The following is a 14,276-nucleotide window of genomic DNA, read 5'->3' as shown; positions in this document are numbered from 1 at the left end:
CTTTAAAATGCAACCATCTGGGCTCTAAAACCAGAAATTATAACTGAGTGGGCTGGAGGTGAGGCCAAGATATGTGCATTTGAGCAAGCTGTCTAGGTGATTCTGATGTGGGTGGTTCATGAAACAATCTTCAGAAACACCACTATGTATGTCTATGAGATAATTTTCAAGATATAGAAATCCCTATACCAGGAGTTCACTGTCAACATTGGTTCCATAGGCAAACTTGGTAACTTCTCAGATCTGATCAAACTATTTCTCAGCCACTCTTAGTGTTCATTATCAATGACGCTGCTGATTGATTCTCAAAGGTAGATCAATGAACCAGCTTTAATAGAATCAGATTGAAGAATTATAAAAATATGGATTCATTGGTGTTGAGAAATAGTATAATTAAACATTTGGAAGTCAAATATTAATGTCAGAGGAAAATTTGCAGTTAACTGAGAAAAAGTAGAACATACACACTTCTCAATATGGCTCTCTCCAACCTCTCTCCTCCAGAACATTGCATGTTATTTGAATGGAAAATGGAAAAACTGTAAGAAAGCTTAGGATATTGTTGACACATTGGTAATCACGAATGCATTAGTTTATTTATACATATGCCTTTCTCTTTAAGTTAGTTTTGGAAGGCTATTACCTGATTTTCATGCTGCATATCCATAGAATCTCATAAAATTTATTGTGTGGGCCAAGTGGTCTTGACTTTAATTTTTTCCCAAGAACCACTGAAAGATGTTCCTGGATAGCTTTATCTACAGGCCACATCCTCAGACCTATTGACTTAGAGCCCAGGAATTATTGTCTACTCACTATGTACTCTCTTCCCCTTAACTCCTCTGAATTCTGAGGAATTGAATTACACTGAATATTAATAACATTCTATTATTTCAAATACTTTAAATATAAAAATGTTATAAACTGTCTTCTCTCAAAATACCAAGTGATTGTCCGCAATGTTAGTTTTCTATTGTTCTATAACAAATTACCACAAATTTAGCAGCTTAAAACAATACCTCTTTATGTGCTTATAGTTTCTATAGGTCAGAAGTTTGCCATAGCATGACTGAGTTCTCTGTTCAGAATCTCACAAAGCTGAGCTCAAGGTGCTGACCAGTTACATTCTCACCTGGAGCTTGGGATCCTCTTCCATGCTCATTCACGTTGTTAGCAGAATTTAGTTCTATGTGATTGTAGGACCGAGGTCCCCATTCCATTGTCAGCTAGCATCTGGGGCTAATCTCAGCTCCTGGAGACCTTCCACAACCCTTGCCATGTAGCCCCCTCCATCTTCAATGTCAGCAACAGAGACTCTCCCTCTCATTTCAAATTTCTTGCATTAGGAAGAGCCCAGTGCCTTTTTATAATTTTTATTTTATTTTTTGTGGGTACATAGTAACTGTATATATTTGTGTGGTATTTGAAGTGTTTTGATACAGGCATACAAGACATAATAATTACATATTAGAAAATGGGGTATCCATCCCTTCAAGCATATATCCTTTGTGTTACAAACAATGCAATTATACTCTTTTAGTTATTTTTTAAATATACAATCAAATTATTATTGGCTATAGTCACCCTGTTGTGCTATCAAATATTTGGTCTTATTCATTCTTTCTAACTATATTTTTGGTGCCCTTAGTGTTTTTAAGGGTTAATCTGATTAGGTCTGACTCATCTAGTATAATCTCCCTATTTTACCATCAACTGACTTGAGATCTTAATGACATCTGTGAAATTCCTTTTTCTGTGTAATCTAATATAATCATAGAAGAAATATCTTATTATGTTCAAGGGTTCCACTCACACTCAAGGGAAGAAGATCACACAAGGGCAGATGAATGACATTGAGGGTCATCTGACAACCCTACTCAACACATTGATTTTATACTTCTAAGTAAAATATGTAAAGCTTCAAAAGGCTGAAATACTTTGTTGTTTATCTTTGTACAGCTCTGTGAAGAGCATTGAGTTGACAGGTCTATTTCACAGGGAAGAAGATGAGAATTTCTTGGGTTGCACTGCCATACTCTCTTGTGAAGCTGTTTATCAGCTTTCTTTCACAACCAGAAGATCAACTTTTAGCATTAGAGAAATGCAATACACATAATTTGCATAAGTCTTGACAGTGTACTAAGTATATCCAAGCACACTTTCTTCATGTCCTCTTCACAACATTCCAGTTGGTTCTATTTTATCGACAAGGAACTGAGATCCAAAGATGTCACACAGTACCACAGAAGAGTAGTAGAGTGGGGACACGGGCACACAGCATTCCTTATAGGAACTCATAGCCCTCTGCTTTCCACTCCTCACAGCCCAACTGGCACTATAGAAAGTTTGCAAAGTAATACCCAGACTGATTTAGAAGAAAATGAAGTTAAATTGAAGCCATTACAGGCTTCATAAATGGTATATTCTCCTGTTTTCTGTCAGCTCCTTGCAACATCCAGGGATCCAAATGTTTTGTTTTTATTTTCTATTATTTGTACCATCAAATGAGAACCTTACGAAACTCTTACACCTTGTAGAGTATAACTCACATGATTAGAATGTGTAGGAGGCAATCTTTCTCAGTGTGTAAGTCTTTAAACTGGATTGAAACCACAAATATTAGCTTTTATATATTAACTACTGAATGAGAAAAAAAATAGTGTGTGTGTGTGGTGTGTGTGTGTGTGTGCATACGTGTGTGCTTATGCACAGATGCTTCAAGCTGGAGGGGGATGGTGAGGAAGGCCAAATGCCTGAAATCACACTACAAATGAATCTGCCTGCTCTGCTGATGCAAAAGGCTGACCTGGGTTTAAGCTACTTACAAAAGTAAAGGAAGACTCTATTAACTATCCAAAATAACTTCCTTTGATGAAGAAAATGTTCTTCTCTCTCCAATCTAGTAGCCACTAGCCACACGTGGCTATTAAGCACTTGAACGTGGCTAGTATGACTGAGGAACTGAACTTTTTATTTTACCTAATTTTAATTAATTTAAATAGCCACATGTACCTAAGAGCCACTGTATTGAACAGGGAAGATCTAGGTCCAAGGGTTAGTTAACAAATCTGGAGATTTAGTCTTTTAAAGATAGTTATGTTTGTGTATTTATATTTTATTGAATAAAAAAGATTTTAGGTGATTATAGAAAATCAATGAAGAATCTTAGTTTGCAAATCTAAAAATTTTACATATATTTTGGGTCAATGATTCTCAAAGTGTGGTCCCTAGACCACCAGCAGCAGCATCCTCTAGGAACTTGTTAGAAATGTAAGTTATCAACCTCACTCAAAACTTAGAAACCTGAGATTTGAAACTAGGGAGGCCAGCAATCTGCTTTTAAAGAGTCCTCCCAGGTGATTCTAACGCACTTTTGAAAATAACTATTGTGGAGCAATAAGTGTATTAAATTATTATTTAACACAAATCATTTGCCTTTACTAAGTACTTAAGTAAATAATTATGTAGTTCTTCAAAATATTTCATATATCAATGACTCACGTTTATTTTATGATTCTGTGTAAAATAGAATGAAAACGCCAAGGAGGCACATTTTTCTAGGCTGATGGATCGCTTAGTCTATTGGCATATTTCCTGGGATCCTAATGGTTGTCCCAGTGAGAGGAGTTCCTGTCAGATATTTTGTCATACAAAACGCTGCAGCAGCTTTCAGAATCCTGCCAAGGAGGGTTTCTTAAGGTGCATTGCTGCTTTGGGGGTAGAAAAAGGTCTCGAAGGTACCGTTTGGTTTTAAGCCAACGGTGTCTGAAGCTGTTCAGTATCAGACCAACTATGTGAGAAGTGAATATTTTCAATTAATCAGCCACCTTCATGTCTAGGACATTATTGGATAAGAGCTTTATTCCTTGTATTCTTTCTTTCCATTTTTAGTCTTTTTATTTTCTCCAGTAAACAGACTGAAAATAGCCATTGTTTAAGATCAAACTTCTAATTTGTAAAGCGGTAGCATTTCATAAGAAAAGCACAGCTCAAAATCCATTTTGCCATCCAGAAGAATCTCATTTCATTTTTCATTGAAAATGATCTTGCATATTTTAATTTAATATATTTTAAGAAATCATCTTGTGCTAAGTGCCAGAGGGCTATGGCAGAAAAAAATATGGGATTAAAATCATGCTGATGCAGGTGTGAAATCCAAGAAGCATGCTACCTGTGTGCCCTTGAGCAAATTATTTAATGTCTGTGAGCCTCAGTTTACTCATCTACAAAATGGAACCAATAACACAACTCAGAATGATTATGTAAGTTTTTTAAAATAATGAAACATTTTTTTAAAATAATAAAAATTATTCAAAAAATGTTACCAAAGCAGAAATCCACAAGGAAGGAAACATTTTGGTTAAAATGGATATTTTCTGTGAATGAAGCCAACATATTTTAATAATATTATTAGTTGGAAAATACTGTTTTATTATCTTGATACTTTTTTCATTAAAAAACAATTAAACTAATACATCCCATTTCTCTATTTAACTGAAGATTTTCATTACTTTCAAACATTTCTTCACAGATAATTACATTCCTGATGTAGACATTTATTTTCAATTTTGTTTGATCCTTAGTGCCTGCTGTAGTGTTTGATGGTTTATTAACCTATATTTTAATAAGTTTATGAATTAAATAATTGATAACATACATTCTTCTGTTCCATTAATTTAGTGTTTTTTATTTTGATATAATTTCACACTTACAGAAAATTTGCAAGAAAATCCCCGTATTCCCATCACTGCATTTCTCAATTGTTTATATCTACATTTTACCCTATTTGCTTTAACATTCTCATTTTATATATATAATACATAATACAAATGTATATATGTATGTACATATGTATGTGTATATATACGTGTATGTACATACATATATATACACATTATTCAGTGTCCATTTCTTAAGAACAAGTGTATTTTTTTATGTGACCACAGTACAGGAAATTTAACACCGATACAATACCATTATCTAAACCTCAGCTCATATTCTATTCCTGTCAATTTTCCCAATAATCTCCTTTTTATCTATCCCCTTCACACCAAGTCTGGAATCCAATCAACATCATGCTTTCATTTACTTGTCATACCTCTTTAGTCTCCTTATCCTTTATTCTGGAACAGTTTCTCAGCCTTTCTTTGTATTTTTTGACCTTGACATTTTGGAAAACTACAATTATTCTGTAGAGTGCTTGTCTGCTGGTTTTTATGGCTATATTCTGTTTGTACATCTTTGGCAGGAATAGAAATAAAGTGTTTCTAATCTATTCTTAATTATGTACTATAAAAAGTTACTTACATCCACACACAAGAGGTATGACATTTATTAAGACTTTATTTTCTCTAGATACGAGTCACATAATTGATGCTCCAATGTTATCAGAAATAATCTAGTATTGTGGAGGGTAAGAACGGGAGCCAAACTGTTTGGGCTCCACAACTTTATAATTGCATAATATTGACATGAAATTCCAATGCCTCAGGTTCCACATTTATGAAACAATATGTTAATTGCACCTACCTTATCTGCTTGATGTGAACATTTATGCGATATTATTGCAAATCACTGAGTATGGTGCCTGACATATAGTGTGGCTCAATAACACCTATGATCATTGGTGATATATATATATATACACACGTATATATATATTTATAGACACACATATTTTATATAGTACATATATAATATGTATATATACAGCCTTTTTATTTTGATTTGTACCCAAACTCTGTTAGATAGATAAAAGAGAGATTGTTTAAAATCTTCAATTCCTGCCTTTCTACAGAGACATATCGTTTGAAAGATCCAAACTTTGTAATTACAGAGAAATAAATATTTTTAAAACATTTGCAAATCTAAAGTTATATATTTTCCTTTTGAATATTTGTATGTTTTCTTAACTTCCTCCTACTTAGAAAAATAAATTAGTATTCTCTTGTTTTCTTAATCTATTTTTCTAAAAATATCAACCATAACTAGTCTCAAGATTAACAGTTTGACTCACCACTGTTGATAACATCTAACTGTATGGTGAAGTACTGTTTATATTATTTCCCCTTGTTCACTGTTCTGTAGTCAATTTTAGCTTTTTTTGACAACACATTCTAACCGAAATAAATGACTGGCTCTTGAAACAACCACTGCTATCCTCTAGGTTCTCTCTCTCTTTCTCTCTCTCTCTCTCCCTCTCTCTTCCCTCACCTCCCTCTTTCTCTCCTGGTTTCTTGTCAATCCAGATGGAAGGGATCCTGTGGAAAGGTTTGAGGAGTTCCCAAGAGACAATTGAGCCTCAGGATGAAAAGAGCCTGGATGCCTTAATTACACACAGCCTGGTGGAGCTCTTTACAGCCTTGTGATCCTCCTAGACAATGCAAAAGGAGAATGCAATATTGTACTGAGTCTCAGGTGCTTTCCGGCCCTCCACACACACATTTTCACATTTTTTGTAATCAGGATATGTCTTAAAATGAAGGTGATAAGAAAGCAATGTGCCATCGCTTAATTAGAATGATTTGGTTTTTTTCTTAACGCAAAATGATGCATCTTACAATAAATGGCAGATTTGATGAAATGCTGAAAATGTTCATGTGTTAAGACAATAAGATTATGAGAGTTTTTTTGTTTTGTTTTGTTACAGCAGGCAGTATTACTTACTCTATCAGAAGTGGAATGTGGTTCCCAGAGAAAAAGAACAGTGTCAGCAAGCACCCGAGACTTAGACAGTTTTGTTTGTTTTAGAAGCTTCAAGCAGTTAGGTCTGAGTGGGGTGTAAATTACGTAATGGCAAATGGCAGTAACTACTATCCAGCAGAATGTGACTGGAGCTAGCAAATGCTCTGATATTTAATAACGCATTTTCTTTTGATGGCAAACTGCATAATCAGGAATATTTATTTGAAAGATATTGTAGCTTTTTCATTTAAGGTTTTAGTAATAGAAGCATATTGTAAGAAATATTTTGAGGGGTATAAACCAAATAATTAGCATCAATATGCTATTTTGCTTGGTGACTTATTAAGAATAGTCACACATGTGGTATAAAATTATTTTACTGAAAATAAGGTTATGACATGTAATGATTTTACTTGGTTTATATGTTTATTTTTATGTAAAACATTTTCACATTGCAATGTCTCTTTGTTAACTCTAAACTTTTATTCTTAACTTTTGCCCGGAAGAAATGCAAACTTAACAGACTTGTTGATGATTCCTTTAATACAATGTAGAACCTTAAGTGTATGCAAACTTAAATTTAGGAACATCGTTAATCAGACTTGCAATTCGAACTTTATCCCTCTGGGCCTTAAGAAAAGCCCACTTCAGTAAAAGAAACACCATAGTTACACTTAAAAGAAAACCTGAGGCAATTGACCCTAACACGGTGTTCTTCATAAAATGGTAGAAATATTGATATACCTTCAACACCCTCCAAATAATTTTAAAAATGGAATCAACATGTGCCTACTTAGCCAGAGGCAATAGACTGAGGAATCATGCTTCTTCTATCACATTTGAGCTTTCCCAGTGATTCCTTTTGCCAATGAAGACATGGTAAAAAGCGACTTACAGGATCCATTGCCACAAGGAGTTAAGATATTCCCAGACTAAAGTGTTGGTGGGATTGTAAACTAGTTCAACCATTACGGAAAACAGTATGGCGATTCCTCAAGGATCTAGAATTAGAAGTACCATATGACCCAGCCATCCCATTACCGGGTATATACCCAAAGGATTATAAATCATGCTGCTATAAAGACACATGCACACGTATGTTTATTGCGGCACTATTCACAATAGCAAAGACTTGGAATCAACCCAAATGTCCATCAGTGACACACTGGATTAAGAAAATGTGGCACATATACACCATGGACTACTATGCAGCCATAAAAAAGGATGAGTTTGTGTCCTTTGTAGGGACATGGATGCAGCTGGAAACCATCATTCTCAGCAAACTATCACAAGAACAGAAAACCAAACACCGCATGTTCTCACTCATAGGTGGAACTGAACAATGAGATCACTTGGACTCGGGAAGGGGAACATCACACACCGGGGCCTATCACGGGGAGGGGGGAGGGGGGAGGGACTGCATTGGGAGTTATACCTGTTGTAAATGATGAGTTGATGGGTGCTGACGAGTTGATGGGTGCGGCACACCAACATGACACAAGTATACATATGTAAAAAACCTGCACGTTATGCACATGTACCCTAGAACTTAAAGTATAATGACAAAAAAAAAAAAAGATTTCTCAGACAGGATTTGGGGTAGGTTCTGTCAATGTTCCCCTAGACTTTTTTTTTTTTTTTTTTTTTTTTTTTTATTATACTTTAAGTTCTAGGGTACATGTGCATGACGTTTATATCATGTATAACTCCCCAATGCAATCCCTCCCTCCTCCCCCCTCCCCATGATAGGCCCCAGTGTGTGATGTTCCCCTTCCCGAGTCCAAGTGATCTCATTGTTCAGTTCCCACCTATGAGTGAGAACATGCGGTGTTTGGTTTCTCTTCTTGTGATAGTTTGCTAAGAATGATGGTTTCCAGCTGCATCCATGTCCCTACAAAGGACGCAAACTCATCCTTTTTGATGGCTGCATAGTATTCCATGGTGTATATGTGCCACATTTTCTTAATCCAGTCTGTCACAGATGGACATTTGGGTTGATTCCAAGTCTTTGCTATTGTGAATAGTGCCGCAATAAACATACGTGTGCATGTGTCTTTGTAGTAGAGTAATTTATAATCCTTTGGGTATATACCCAGTAGTGGGATGGCTGGGTCATATGGTACATCTAGTTCTAGATCCTTGAGGAATCGCCATACTGTTTTCCATAATGGTTGAACTAGTTTACAATCCCACCAACAGTGTAAAAGTGTTCCTATTTCTCCACATCCTCTCCAACACCTGTTGTTTCCTGACTTCTTAATGATTGCCATTCTAACTGGTGTGAGATGGTATCTCATTGTGGTTTTGATTTGCATTTCTCTGATGGCCAGTGATGATGAGCATTTTTTCATGTGTCTGTTGGCTGTATGGATGTCTTCTTTTGAGAAATGTCTGTTCATATCCTTTCCCCACTTTTTGATGGGGTTGTTGTTTTTTTCTTGTATATTTGTTTGAGTTCTTGTAGATTCTGGATATTAGCCCTTTGTCAGATGAGTAGGTTGCAAAAATTTTTCCCATTCTGTAGGTTGCCTGTTCACTCTGATGGTAGTTTCTTTGGCTGTGCAAAAGCTCTTTAGTTTAATTAGATCCCATGTGTCAATTTTTGCTTTTGCTGCCGTTGCTTTTGGTGTTTTAGACATGAAGTCCTTGCCCATGCCTATGTCCTGAATGGTACTACCTAGATTTTCTTCTAGGGTTTTTTGGTATTAGGTCTAACATTTAAGTCTCTAATCCATCTTGAATTAATTTTCGTATAAGGGGTAAGGAAAGGATCCAGTTTCAGCTTTCTACTTATGGCTAGCCAATTTTCCCAGCACCATTTATTAAATAGGGAATCCTTTCCCCATTTCTTGTTTCTCTCAGGTTTGTCAAAGATCAGATGGCTGTAGATGTGTGGTATTATTTCTGAGGACTCTGTTCTGTTCCATTGGTCTATATCTCTGTTGTGGTACCAGTACCATGCTGTTTTGGTTACTGTAGCCTTGTAGTATAGTTTGAAGTCAGGTAGCGTGACGCCTCCAGCTTTGTCCTTTTGACTTAGGATTGTCTTGGCAATGCGGGCTCTTTTTTGGTTCCATATGAACTTTAAAGCCGTTTTTTCCAATTCTGTGAAGAAAGTCATTGGTAGCTTGATGGGGATGGCATTGAATCTATAAATCACCTTGGGCAGTATGGCCATTTTCACGATATTGATTCTTCCTATCCATGAGCATGGTATGTTCTTCCATTTGTTTGTGTCCTCTTTGATTTCACTGAGCAGTGGTTTGTAGTTCTCCTTGAAGAGGTCCTTTACATCCCTTGTAAGCTGGATTCCTAGGTATTTGATTCTCTTTGAAGCAATTGTGAATGGAAGTTCATTCCTGATTTGGCTCTCTGCTTGTCTGTTACTGGTGTATAAGAATGCTTGTGATTTTTGCACATTAATTTTGTATCCTGAGACTTTGCTGAAGTTGCTTATCAGCTTAAGGAGATTTTGGGCTGAGACGATGGGGTTTTCTAAATATACAATCATGTCATCTGCAAACAGGGACAATTTGACTTCTTCTTTTCCTAACTGGATACCCTTGATTTCTTTCTCTTGCCTGATTGCCCTAGCCAGAACTTCCAACACTATGTTGAATAGGAGTGGTGAGAGAGGGCATCCCTGTCTTGTGCCAGTTTTCAAAGGGAATTTTTCCAGTTTTTGCCCATTCAGTATGATATTAGCTGTGGGTTTGTCATAAATAGCTCTTATTATTTTGAGGTACGTTCCATCAATACCAAATTTATTGAGCGTTTTTAGCATAAAGGGCTGTTGAATTTTGTCAAAAGCCTTTTCTGCATCTATTGAGATAATCATGTGGTTCTTGTCTTTGGTTCTGTTTATATGCTGGATTACGTTTATTGATTTGCGAATGTTGAACCAGCCTTGCATCCCAGGGATGAAGCCCACTTGATCATGGTGGATAAGCTTTTTGATGTGCTGCTGAATCCGGTTTGCCAGTATTTTATTGAGGATTTTTGCATCGATGTTCATCAGGGATATTGGTCTAAAATTCTCTTTTTTTGTTGTGTCTCTGCCAGGCTTTGGTATCAGGATGATGTTGGCCTCATAAAAAGAGTTAGGGAGGATTCCCTCTTTTTCTATTGATTGAAATAGTTTCAGAAGGAATGGTACCAGCTCCTCCTTGTACCTCTGGTAGAATTCAGCTGTGAATCCATCTGGTCCTGGACTTTTTTTGGTTGGTAGGCTATTAATTGTTGCCTCAATTTCAGAGCCTGCTATTGGTCTATTCAGGGATTCAACTTCTTCCTGGTTTAGTCTTGGGAGAGTGTAAGTGTCCAGGAAATTATCCATTTCTTCTAGATTTTCTAGTTGATTTGCGTAGAGGCATTTATAGTATTCTCTGATGGTTGTTTGTATTTCTGTGGGGTCGGTGGTGATATCCCCTTTATCATTTTTTATTGCGTCTATTTGATTCTTCTCTCTTTCTTCTTTATTAGTCTAGCTAGCGGTCTGTCAATTTTGTTGATCTTTTCAAAAAACCAACTCCTGGATTCATTGATTTTTTGGAGGGTTTTTTGTGTCTCTATCTCCTTCAGTTCTGCTCTGATCTTAGTTATTTCTTGCCTTCTGCTAGCTTTTGAATGTGTTTGCTCTTGCCTCTCTAGTTCTTTTAATTGTGATGTTAGAGTGTCAATTTTAGATCTCTCCTGCTTTCTCTTGTGGGCATTTAGTGCTATAAATTTCCCTCTACACACTGCTTTAAATGTGTCCCAGAGATTCTGGTATGTTGTATCTTTGTTCTCATTGGTTTCAAAGAACATCTTTATTTCTGCTTTCATTTCGTTATGTACCCAGTAGTCATTCAGGAGCAGGTTGTTCAGTTTCCATGTAGTTGAGCGGTTTTGATTGAGTTTCTTAGTCCTGAGTTCTAGTTTGATTGCACTGTGGTCTGAGAGACAGTTTGTTATAATTTCTGTTCTTGTACATTTGCTGAGGAGTGCTTTACTTCCAATTATGTGGTCAATTTTGGAATAAGTGCGATGTGGTGCTGAGAAGAATGTATATTCTGTTGATTTGGGGTGGAGAGTTCTATAGATGTCTATTAGGTCCGCTTGGTGCAGAGATGAGTTCAATTCCTGGATATCCTTGTTAACTTTCTGTCTCGTTGATCTGTCTAATGTTGACAGTGGAGTGTTGAAGTCTCCCATTATTATTGTATGGGAGTCTAAGTCTCTTTGTAGTCTCTAAGGACTTGCTTTATGAATCTGGGTGCTCCTGTATTGGGTGCATATATATTTAGGAGAGTTAGCTCTTCCTGTTGAATTGATCCCTTTACCATTATGTAATGGCCTTCTTTGTCTCTTTTGATCTTTGATGGTTTAAAGTCTGTTTTATCAGAGACTAGGATTGCAACCCCTGCTTTTTTTTGTTCTCCATTTGCTTGGTAGATCTTCCTCCATCCCTTTATTTTGAGCCTATGTATGTCTCTGCATGTGAGATGGGTCTCCTGAATACAGCAGACTGATGGGTCTTGACTCTTGATCCAGTTTGCCAGTCTGTGTCTTTTAATTGGAGCATTTAGTCCATTGACATTTAAGGTTAATATTGTTATGTGTGAACTTGATCCTGTCATTATGATATTAACTGGTTATTTTGCTCGTTAGTTGATGCAGTTTCTTCCTAGCCTCGATGGTCTTTACATTTTGGCATGTTTTTGCAATGGCTGGTACCGGTTGTTCCTTTCCATGTTTAGGGCTTCCTTCAGGGTCTCTTGTAAGGCAGGCCTGGTGGTGACAAAATCTCTAAGCATTTGCTTATCTGTAAAGGATTTTATTTCTCCTTCACTGATGAAGCTTAGTTTGGCTGGATATGAAATTCTGGGTTGAAAATTCTTTTCTTTAAGAACGTTGAATATTGGCCCCCACTCTCTTCTGGCTTGTAGAGTTTCTGCCGAGAGGTCTGCTGTTATTCTGATGGGCTTCCCTTTGTGGGTAACCCGACCTTTCTCTCTGGCTGCCCTTAAGATTTTTCCTTCATTTCAACTTTGGTGAATCTGGCAATTATGTGTCTTGGAGTTGCTCTTCTGGAGGAGTATCTTTGTGGCGTTCTCTGTATTTCCTGAATTTGAATGTTGGCCTGCCCTACTAGGTTGGGGAAGTTCTCCTGGATGATATCCTGAAGAGTGTTTTCCAACTTGGTTCCATTTTCCCCCTCACTTTCAGGCACCCCAATCAGACGTAGATTTGGTCTTTTTACATAATCCCATACTTCTTGCAGGCTTTGTTCATTTCTTTTTCTTCTTTTTTCTTTTGGTTTCTCTTCTCGCTTCATTTCATTCATTTGATCCTCAATCGCTGATACTCTTTCTTCCAGTTGATCGAGTCGGTTACTGAAGCTTGTGCATTTGTCACGTATTTCTCGTGTCATGGTTTTCATCTCTGTCATTTCGTTTATGATCTTCTCTGCATTAATTAGTCTAGCTGTCAATTCTTCCACTTTTTTTCAAGATTTTTAGTTTCTTTGCGCTGGGTACGTAATTCCTCCTTTAGCTCTGAGAGGTTTGATGGACTGAAGCCTTCTTCTCTCATCTCGTCAAAGTCATTCTCTGACCAGCTTTGATCCGTTGCTGGCGATGGGCTGCGCTCCTTTGCAGGGGGAGATGCGCTCTTATTTTTTGAATTTCCAGCTTTTCTGCCCTGCTTCTTCCCCATCTTTGTGGTTTTATCTGTCTCTGGACTTTGATGATGGTGACGTACTGATGGGGTTTTGGTATAGGTGTCCTTCCTGTTTGATAGTTTTCCGTCTGACAGTCAGAAGGACTGTCTGTTGGTCTGTTGGAGATTGCTTGAGGTCCACTCCAGACCCTGTTTGCCTGGGTATCAGCAGCAGAGGTTGCCGAAGATAGAATATTGCTGAACAGCGAGTGTACCTGTCTGATTCTTCTTTGGAAGTTTCCTCTCAGGGGTGACGCCACCCTGTGAGGTGTGGGGTGTCAGACTGCCCCTAGTGGGGGATGTCTCCCAGCTAGGCTACTCAGGGGTCAGGGACCCACCTGAGCAGGCAGTCTGTCCGTTCTCAGATCTCAACCTCCGCGTTAGGAGATCCACGGCTCTCCCCAAAGCTGTCAGACAGAGTCGTTCGGGTCTGCAGCGGCCCGCTCTTTCCCCTAATGGACTGCAGCTGTGCGCTGTCCGCAGAGGTAGAGTCTACAGAGACAGGCAGGCTTCCTTGAGCTGCTGTGAGCTCCACCCAGTTCGAGCTTCCCAGCGGCTTTGTTTACCTACTTAAGCCTCAGCAATGGCGGGCGCCCCTCCCCCAGCCTCGCTGCTGCCTTGCGGATAGATCGCCGCAGACGGCTGTGTTAGCAGTGAGGGAGGCTCCGTGGGCGTGGGACCCTCCCGGCCAGGTGTGGGATATATTCTCCTGGTGTGCCTGTTTCCTTAAAGCGCAGTATTGGGGTGGGAGTTACCCGATTTTCCAGGTGTTGTGTGTCTCAGTTCCCCTGGCTAGGAAAAGGGATTTCCTTCCCCCTTGCGCTTCCAGGTGAGGCGATGCCTCGCCCTGCTTCAGCTCACGCTGGTCAGGCTGCAGCAGCTGACCCGCACCG

The sequence above is a fragment of the Trachypithecus francoisi genome, unplaced genomic scaffold (genome assembly GCF_009764315.1).
Source record: "Trachypithecus francoisi isolate TF-2019V2 unplaced genomic scaffold, Tfra_2.0 Lachesis_group6, whole genome shotgun sequence".
In the NCBI taxonomy this organism is placed as follows: domain Eukaryota; kingdom Metazoa; phylum Chordata; class Mammalia; order Primates; family Cercopithecidae; genus Trachypithecus; species Trachypithecus francoisi.
This window is presented reverse-complemented; position numbering follows the sequence as displayed.